The sequence below is a fragment of the Homarus americanus genome, unplaced genomic scaffold (genome assembly GCF_018991925.1).
Source record: "Homarus americanus isolate GMGI-L3 unplaced genomic scaffold, GMGI_Hamer_2.0 scaffold32871, whole genome shotgun sequence".
Taxonomy (NCBI): domain Eukaryota; kingdom Metazoa; phylum Arthropoda; class Malacostraca; order Decapoda; family Nephropidae; genus Homarus; species Homarus americanus.
This window is the reverse complement of record NW_024748870.1, coordinates 2,273,019-2,283,055: the sequence shown is the minus strand read 5'-3', so window position 1 is coordinate 2,283,055 and position 10,037 is coordinate 2,273,019. Positions and strand designations below refer to the sequence as shown.

The 10,037-nt window shown below is 43.5% G+C and overlaps 1 protein-coding gene across 1 annotated transcript in view; it reads left to right on the top strand.

Moving 5' to 3' along the window:
* Window positions 1–1,275: 1,275 nt before the first annotated feature.
* Window positions 1,276–10,037, top strand: part of LOC121853209 (mitogen-activated protein kinase kinase kinase 13-like) — a gene marked incomplete in the record, with an annotated part of 88,891 nt that continues 80,129 nt past the window's right edge. The window contains 1 exon segment of the mRNA XM_042347200.1: window positions 1,276–1,483.

Sequence of the window (10,037 nt, the reverse complement as noted above, 5' to 3'; positions counted from 1 at the left end):
GTGAGGTTAATTATGGTTAGGTTCATATAATAGGTTTGGTTAGGTTATGGGAGGAAAGGAGGTATTTTAGCTTGGTTTCGTTAGCTTCAGGTGTCAGACAAAACTGTTTAGCTTCATTGTATTTGAAAGATCGAAATATAAACACGTATTTTGCTTATACTATACAGTTCAATATATCGGAGGGCAGAACACACTCAAAACAATGTAAACACTAAACAAAAACAAGAAAAACAAAATCGCAGAGTAAACAATACGGTACATTTCGATCCCTTATGATCTTACATCGGCCATTTCTCTCTCTCCTGTGTGTGTGTCCTAACCAATCAAGATAAAATGTCCGGGGGTGCCAGTGTCCGCTCTAACCGTCCGTCCACCAATAAAAACACGCACTGGGCACAACACAAGTGGAGTTGCATAACGGTACACCTCCCACCCACCCACACCCACACACGCACACACACACACACACACAAAGTCCACCATCACCTCTGTCAACAAACCTTCTTTATGGCCCCACAATCCGAGACCGGGTTGAACGTGAGAGTGTTCCAGTGTCTAGTAGAGTATGGATCTGTGTTAAGTGGTTCATGTTTACTTTGACGTCCGTGTTTATTTGTCCTAAGGGGGTGTATAATGTGTATGTGTTTGTATAATGTATGTTTGGATACTGTTTTACATGATTATCTTAGTACCGTGTTAAAGTTCGCGGTCCTTTATCTCTGGGGCGACACATCAGGGTTGAGGAGGAACGTTTGGTGTGACACGTACAGGTAAACAGATCACCTGTGGAGTGACACACACACACAGGTACAGGAAACATCTGTGACCTAGCCACACCTGTGTCGGCCCAGAGTTCCACACATACCAGTGCTCCTCGTCTGTGATATGACGTAATATTGGAGATAAGATAACCGATGCCCAAGCACGCACGCACACACACAAACACACATGGTGTAAGATACGTTTCCTTATCTAAAAAAAACAAATTTTCAACTTAATAGCCATTTCGCTGAAGACAATTCGAAATGCCGGCTTGAGTGGCATAAATATATCGATATTTTGTAATGCCTTCTGTGAAAGATGACCTCACTGATATTAGAAAATAGTTCAAGATTATTGAGTCAACATCGTACGTAAATCAAACTTAAAGAAACAATTGTATTTGACTTGACTTTTCCCTGCACCTTCGCTTTGTTGTTGTGGTCGGGCAACATCTGGCAATGTAGGCAGCCATGCGGCACAAGTGGCAACCTCCTTCTACTCGCCCTCTGGTGGCCAGTGCACGAGTTACTCTCTCAGTGGTCGCACCGTGATGTTGTTTTGTCGGTGATGCCTATATACGCTCCTTTATATGTTGCTCTGGGATTAGAGTGAAAAATATTGCTACTTCATTGGTGATATAAGGATTGTCGCTGTGGATGTAATATAATAATAACGTTGACCGTACACGATGGATATAAAGGACACACCTTAACCAAACCAGGTGAGTACCCGCCTTAATTGTACATCTTTATACGTGTCTGTGTTCACCATTTGTAGATCTAATTACAGTACAAGACGCATATGACTTATACCTAACCTACAAGTATAGTTTTAGAGAGTTGACTTGTAGTGTGTGGATGGTCATATGGCGGAGATGAGGGAGGCACTACATCCCAGCTCCACCACCACACACACCCGTCAACCGCAACGACGTGGAGTCTGTTTTGCAACTCTCCAGGTGCGCCGACACTCTCCCACGCTCCTCTAGACACGGCCCATGCATTATACACCACGATCTAGCCATCTACCCCAACGCTAGGAGGCTGTATGATGGATAGAGGAGTGTATTAAGAGGAGGGGGGAAGGGGAGGTGGGAGGAGCAAGAGGCTGGGGTGGAGGCGGGGTCGTGTGGCCAGGCGGGGTATATCGATCTCCCCGAAAAACACCTGACGTTATTTTCCTATATCTTTCGCATGTTTTTTTTTTCCTTTCCTTCAGGCACATATAACCATCTGAATGATCTCCTCAGCTCTCTGTTACAATGTACTTTAATGTACCTGGTAGACTGAAATTAGAGGAGATTTTGTTGTTTTAAGACCAAGATACACAAGTAGGTGGTAGCGGTAGGTTTGGGGGAGGGCGAGGAGCCGAACGTTCATATTCCTCCTGACTTTGGAAAGTTATGCAAATTATCAAGACTGCGGCCGTCACGTGACCAAGGGAGTGAGAGAGGGAAGGAAGGGGGTGGAGTAAGATGGGAGAGAGAGGAAGAGGAGGAGGATAGATGAAGTGAGAAAGATGATTGGGAGAGAGAGAGAGAGAGAAGGTGGTGTGAAGTGAAAGGGTGGCGTGAGAGAGGGGAGGGGGATCAAGCACCAAATCAAAACATAAGATTTTATTATATAGGAAAAACTAGTAAAGGGAGAATAGAGAAGAGTATTCATCTATATCTTCATTACTCTAAAACAAAATATCTGTTGTTATGACCTCAAAGTGTTGAAGAAAGTAGGAATTAATACTTTAACTGTTTAATTATGCTCAATGATATTACATGCTTAACTTATGTAGCAACACACAAAATACACTAACACATACATACATACATACACATGATAAAACACATATACATACACACTTAACATACTAACATACATACATACTCACATAGCACACACACACATATACTACTAACCCCCCCACACACACACACACAACATACCACTAACCCCCCCACACACACAACATACTACACTAACCCCCACACACACATACAACATACTACACTAACCCCACACACACACACAACATACACTACTAACCCCCCACACACACACACAGCATATAACCCCCACACACACACACACAACGTACACACTAACCCCCACACACACACAACATACTACACAACCCCCACACACACACAACATACTACACTAACCCCCCACATACTACACTAACATACTACACACTAACCCCCCCACACACACACACATACTACACTAACCCCCCACACACACATAACAAAACATACTACACTAACCCCCCACACACACACACACAACATACTACACTAACCCCCCCACACACACACACACATTTCATCAAGATACCTGCAATCAGCGAGAACAATTAGCTACAGTGAGACTCTCCACACCTTAAAGACTTACAACCTTAGGACACACCTGGTCAGATTTGGGGGTTAATTAGACCAGGTGAATGTCAAGGTTACAAATGAGGGTGAAGACGAGGTCACTAAAAGGTATCTGGTCCCTGAGGTCATGTGTATGTATCGAGGACTTTGTAACACACACACACACACACACACACACACACACACACACACACACACACACACACACAAGGTCCCCTGATCCACTACCACCCCCTCCTGTGGGACGCGACCTGCCCACCTCATACTCTTTTTGGGACGCGGGGAAGAGACCTAAGATTCTTGGGTTAGGATAGGATAGGTTAGGTTAGGTTAAGTTAGGATAGGTTAAGTTAAATTAGGTTAAATTAGGTTGCGTTAGTCAGGTAGGTTAGGTTATAAGCTATGTACACGTGAGATGTTGATATATGGTGTTATTGTGGTGGTGGTGATGGTGTTATTGTGGTGGTGGTGATATTACGTGCACCACCACGACTGTAGTATCAGGTGCGACACACGTCAGTGGTCAAGAGGAAGGGAGGGAGAGAGGGAGGTAAATTACTAGGTAGGGAGATAGGGAGGTAGGTTAGGAGATAGGGAGGTGGAGATAGATAAATAGATAGGGAGGGAGGGAAGGAGGTAGATGGGTAGGTAGGAAAGCTCAGTAGGTTAGAGGGGGGGAATGTGATAGGTAGGTACTAGGTAGGTGTGGCGGTCAATGGGGAGGGGGGGGTGATATGTTTGTGTGGGAGGTGGGGGAGTAGGTGTGTGTGTGTGTGTGTGTGTGTGGACAGTATCACACGCAATTATTCGTGTTTTCTACGTCATGAACCAGACACGGCAGCCGCACCCTCACCGACTGCAGATACTGTGTGTGTGTGTGTGTGTGTGTGTCAGTGTTTTTGTACGTGTATTTACTGTATGTTAGTTACGTGTTAATTGTCACTTGTTTATATTGACCTGAGAGGCACAGGTGAGTCGTACCGAGCAGGTAAACTTGTGTCCGAATTAATTAACCCATTGACGATGAATGTATAACCCTTTAAGGACGATAATTTCACCCTTCAGGACTCAAATGGCTAATCTGTACTGATAGACTGGGCTGAGAGATATGATACCGCCATGTTATATAATTTGTTAGGGGTTGAAACGTCTCAGGTGAAAGGTTATATTGTTGCTGTGGTGGTGGCTTCATGACCTAGGCTGGGATGTATTGTGTAAGGGTCAAAGGTCACGTGTGTCACTCTCAGGCTTCAGGAGTAGTGGATAGTATGACCTTGTTTATCTCTTGTGAGCACCGTGTGGCACTTACCTGGTTGAGTGCCATTCATTAGACAATTATACTGTGTGTGTGTGTGTGTGTGTGTGTGTGTGTGTGTGTGTGTGTGTGTGTGTACTGGACCGTTATTAATGTCATATAAAAGAAGTAAATTAACTCGTATATTACAGTGTACAGTGATACAGTGTACAGTACAATGGGACATTATTCTCAGTCAACTGTACAATTCTCGCTGAGTAGTATTGAGGGCAGTGTACCTGTGTGGAGGAGAGGGAGGTGTAGTGCAGGTGTGGAGGAGAGGGGGGCAGACCAGGCAATTAGTGCAGGTGAGGGGGGTGAGGGGAGGAGTAGGGGTGAAAGGAGTGGTGTGTGTGTGTGTGTGTGTGTGTGTGTCGTCGCTATCTGACCCAGAGGGACTGTGAATGAACACTGCCACCACTGCTCCCGCTGCTGCCCCCACGCACATTGATCCAGCACCAGCACGCACCCTACACACACACACACACACACACACACACACACACACACACACACACACACACACACACACTCCATACCTAGTACTCACAACACCAGGACTTGACCTAAAAAGAATGGATTACCTTAAGAATCTCAACCCCAGCTTATTTTACCTAAAGATTAACCTAACCTACCCTAACCTACCCTAACCTAACCTACCCTAACCTACCCTAACCTACCCTAACCTATCCTAACCTACCCTAAACTAACCTAAAATATTAACCAGGTGAGATAAGAAAATGTTGTGAAGGTAAATTTAGTATAAATAATCCAGTTTGTTGGGTGTGGTTAGGTTAGGGTTAGGTTAGGGTAGATTAGGTTAGGTTAGGTTAGGGTAGGTTAGATTAGCTTAGGGTAGGTTAGATTAGGTTAGGTTAGGTTAGGTTAGATTAGGTTAGGGTAGGTTAGGTTAGATTAGGTTAGGGTAGGTTAGATTAGGTTAGGGTAGGTTAGGTAAGGTTAGGTTAGGTTAGGGTAGGTTAGATTAGGTTAGGGTAGGTTAGGGTTGTGTTAGCTGAGAAATAGTTTTACTTTAAGCGATGATAAATTCTGGAAGGAAATGAGAAGGAAAAATTTGGATTGGTCGGTGATGGAGGAGGGTGAGGGAGGTGATGGGGGTGGGAGGTGAGGGAGCCGTGTTTCAGACAGATGGCAGGTGAGGAGGGGGAGGAACGGGAGGAAGGAAATGGAAGAGGGTATGGTTTAGGAGGATGAGGAGGAGGGTGTAGAGAGGAAGGTGGGGGAAGGGTAAGGAAGAGGAGGGATGGTGTGTGGGGGGTTGGGAAGGGAGAGGGGGGGGTGGTTCTAGTGCACCCTTGGTCGTTCTCTTGCACTAAGGTCCACGCGATACTGGCGAGGTGCACACACACACACACTGCAATAGTCAAGTCACAAACAGATACATAGAAAGTAAAGCAAACATGCACTCACAGATACATACATTCTAATACCATGATACATACCCAATATACATGTATGACTACCTGTAACTGGGTATACATGAGGTCTACAGTGTCTTAGCTATTCCTATCGTTACAGCTATAAGTAATTAGAATACAAAGAAGCGTTTAGTTACGTCACTTGAATATTCTATCCATGCGCAGTTAAATCAACTAGACCAGAGCCATTGAATTTCCCACAGCCTCTAATAGACACGGTTAATGCCTCTGGTGGTCATATTTATCTAACTAATGATGCTTGGAAGTAAAATTAACCCTCGGGTACTAGAAATAATGGAAATAGAGGCTTTTTTTATCGTAAATTCGCGGTGCTTTGTCGTGTTGACGCCAGGCTTGCCAACTGTTGAGGCTTGCTAGTGGATATATTGGCACGCCTGTCATCACCACTTGTACGTGTGATGCTATCTATCATTTTTTTTGTATATAACAACTGGTATTATATATGACTTTTTTATACAATATTTTATTATATACTGTTTATATAGGGCTATAGTAACAAACACAAGCTTACATTGATAGAGCATGTGTATACGTTTAGACAATGGACACACACACACACACACACACACACACACACACACACACACACACACACACAACTCACTCACCCCCGTCAGGAAACAACGTAGAACTTTTCGAGAAAATAATAAAAATTCTTCGGGCATTAAATTGGAAAAAAATCCCATTCTTGAAGAAGTTTAGTGAATAGTTAACCTGATTCTCAAGTATTATACCTTACGGATCAATAAACAGTTAAATATACATTGTGATATATAGTGAAATTATGAGTGGAATGATGTTTTAGTGAGATAGTTTGATCTGCCCAATTGGTCGTCCAGTTCTCTCTCGTATGACAGTGATAAGAAGAATGGTGTCTTTAATTAATCCTCTGTATAGTGATAATATAGTGAGTAGTGTGTGTGTGTGTGTGTGTGTGTGTGTGTGTGTGTGTGTGTGTGTGCTGTGAGAGAACTCGAGGCAGCAGTCAGTTCAGAATCTCGAAGTGAATTTGGGTCAGATGTGAGGTGAGTGTTTGCCTCAAGGTTGTGTGTGTGTGTGTGTGTGTGTGTGTGTGTGTGTGTGTGTGTGTGTGTGTGTGTGTGTGTGTGTGTGTGTGTGTGTGTGTGTGATGCTGATGATGGAGATGAGGATGGTGAGAATTTATGGTGGTGATGATGATAATGACTCTTCTGATGATGACAGTGATGATATTGACTCGTCTGATGGTGATAGTGATAAATTTAAAACACCTGAAAATTAGCCCCCCCCCTAAGCTCATTTCACCTGATGATTCAACACCCCTAACACTACTTGGAGGCTTAGGTTAGGTTTGGTTAGGTTAGCATTAGGTTAGGTTAGGTTAGCATCAGGGTGGTTAGGTTAGGTTTGATTAGATTAGGTTGGATCTGGTTAAGTTAGGTAAGATTTTATTAGGTTAGGTTAAGTTAAGTAAGATTACATTAGGTTAGGTTAGGTTTCTGCCCCGTAATGACAAGTTTATAGGAACTACGACAGATGAACGTTTGTCTTCTCTTGTAAAATTAGTCGTGGGAAAAACCAAGTTAATTTTATAGGCGTGAGTAACATTAGGTGTCTCAGTGCTGATGTGAGGAGGAGCAGGAGGAAGAAGAAGAGGAAGAAGAAGAAGAGGAGAAGGAGGAAGACGAGAAGGAAGAAGAAGAGGAGGAGGAGGGGGAAGAAGAAGAGGAGGTGGAGGAAGAAGAAGAGGAGAAGGAGGAAGAAGAGGAGGAGGAGGAAGAAGAGAAGGAAGAAGAGGAGAGGAGGAGGAGGAAGAAGAGGAAGGAAGAAGAAGAGGAGGAGGAGGAGGGGGAAGAAGAAGAGGAGGGGGAAGAAGAAGAGAGGAGGAGGAAGAAGAGAAGGAAGAAGAAGAGGGGAGGAGGAGGAAGAAGAAGAAGAAGAGGAGGAAGAAGAAGAGAAGGAGGAAGAAGAGGAGGTGGAGGAAGAAGAGAAGGAAGAAGAAGAGGAGGAGGAGGGGGAAGAAGAGGAGGGAGGAGGAGGAAGAAGAGAAGGAAGAAGAAGAGGAGGAGGGGGAAGAAGAAGAGGAGGGGGAAGAAGAAGAGGAGGAGGAGGAAGAAGAAGAGAAGGAAGAAGAAGAAGAGGAGGAGAAGGAAGAAAAGGAAGAAGAAGTAGTGGTGATGGTGGTGGAGGAGGAGGAAGTGGTGGCGGTGGAAGTAGTGGTGATGGTGGTGAAGGAGGAAGAGGAGGAGGAGGAAGTGGTGGCGGTGGCGGCTTAAGAGGTGTAGTAGGAGAAGGAAATTGTGGTGGCGGTGAAGGTGGTGAGGTAGGAGGGGGAGGTAGGAGGAGAGGGGGAGGTAGGAGGAGTAATGGTAGTGGTGGGGATAGGATTAACGAGAACAACAACAATAACAACAACAACAACAATAATAATAACAATAACAACAAAAACAATATAAAAGGAAGGAATGAAGTAAAAGGAGACAATACCAATAATAACTAAGAGACGATGATAAGAATAGAGAAGCACGAATGTAAACAGACTTACCACAGGGAGGGGAGCCACTGCCTTCGTCACTTGACACAGCACCCTGACCATTGTGCGTTAGCGGCCCCGAGTTTGAGTTACCTGATGATTGAAACACCTTGGCGTATACTTTGTTAACTTAATCTAACATGACCTACCCTAATGCTAACTTAACCTAACTCACGCTAACGTAATCTAAGCTTATGTAATATGACCTACTCTACCCTAATGCTAACTTAACCTAACTCACGCAAACGTAATCTAAGCTAATGTAATATGACCTACTCTACCCTAATGCTAAACCAAGCTAACCTAAGCTTACCTAACCTAAATTAACTTAACCTTACTCAACTCAGGTAGCGTTAAGGTGTTTAATTATCAGGTGAAATAAGTTAGGGTGCCTAATCTTCACGTGATCTATTATATTTCTATGCAAAGATAACATTACAACCCGTGTCTCAGCTTAAAAAGTGTCGCTCAGCTAAAAAAAAGTGTCTCAGTTAAAGTGTTTTAGTTAAAGTGTATCTCAGCTAAAAAAAATCTCAGCTAAAGTGTCTCAGCTTAAAAAGTGTGTCTCAGCTAAAAAAGTGTCTCAGCTAAAAAAAAGTGTCTCAGCTAAATAAGACTTAACAACTCAGCTAACAGAATATTGGGGCGGTCAAATTTCTTATGTTGACAGAAAACGGAGGTCATATAGCCCCAACTACAAGAAAACAAACAGCTCATTTTGTCTTAGCTAACAGAGAAATGAGGGTTCGTCTTTCTAAGCTGTCAGAGGCTGGGCGACCCCATTGTCTGAGAGAGAGAGAGAGAGAGAGAGAGAGAGAGAGAGATGGATGAACTGAAGACATCACATTTCTCTTCCAGTCGTTGAAGGGCAGCGTTGATGGTCCGCCAAATCCGGTGAAGGGGGAGGGAAGGAGAGGGAGAGGGGGTTAAGGAGGGGGGATGGAGGGAGGAAGGGAAGGAGAGGGGGTCAAGGAGCGGGAAGGAAGGATGGATGGAGGGAAAGAGAGAAGGAAGAATGGGAGGGAAAGATTGTAGATGTATGAGCGTACGAAGGGAAGGATTGAGAGGAGGGGAAGAGAGAGGGAGGGAGGGAAGAGAGGAAAGAAGGAAAAGATGGAAAAAAATAATTATGACTGGAGAAAAAAAAACTCATTCATGGTTGCCGAAAAAAAAATTCTAGACAGTTAAAAGAGAAAAAACAAAAACATAAACGCAGAAATAATTTAATATTGTAGGAAAAAACTTAATATTTGTTGAAAAAAAAACACACAATCCAACTTTCATCCCAAAACAAACAACAAAATTTCTAAAACCTTGATAATGACGAAAAAAAAATCGGTTTATTTTTTTTCCAAGATAAAAAAAAATTACAATAAGGATTAAAATAAAAGAATAAATCTAATGAAAGATGTAATTGAAATAAACGAAAATAAATAAATAAAAATACTGAAGAGGTTCTATACAAGTGAAAGGTTAGATCGGTGAGGGAAGAGGGGGGGGGTAATTGATGGGAATGGTGGAGGAAGAAATTGGAATTGGAACAGCGGAATTAGGAGGGGAGGGGTGTGATGGGGTGAGAGGAGATGATAAGAGGGAGATGATGGGGTGAGAGGGTGGGGGGTAATGGGGTGAGGGAGA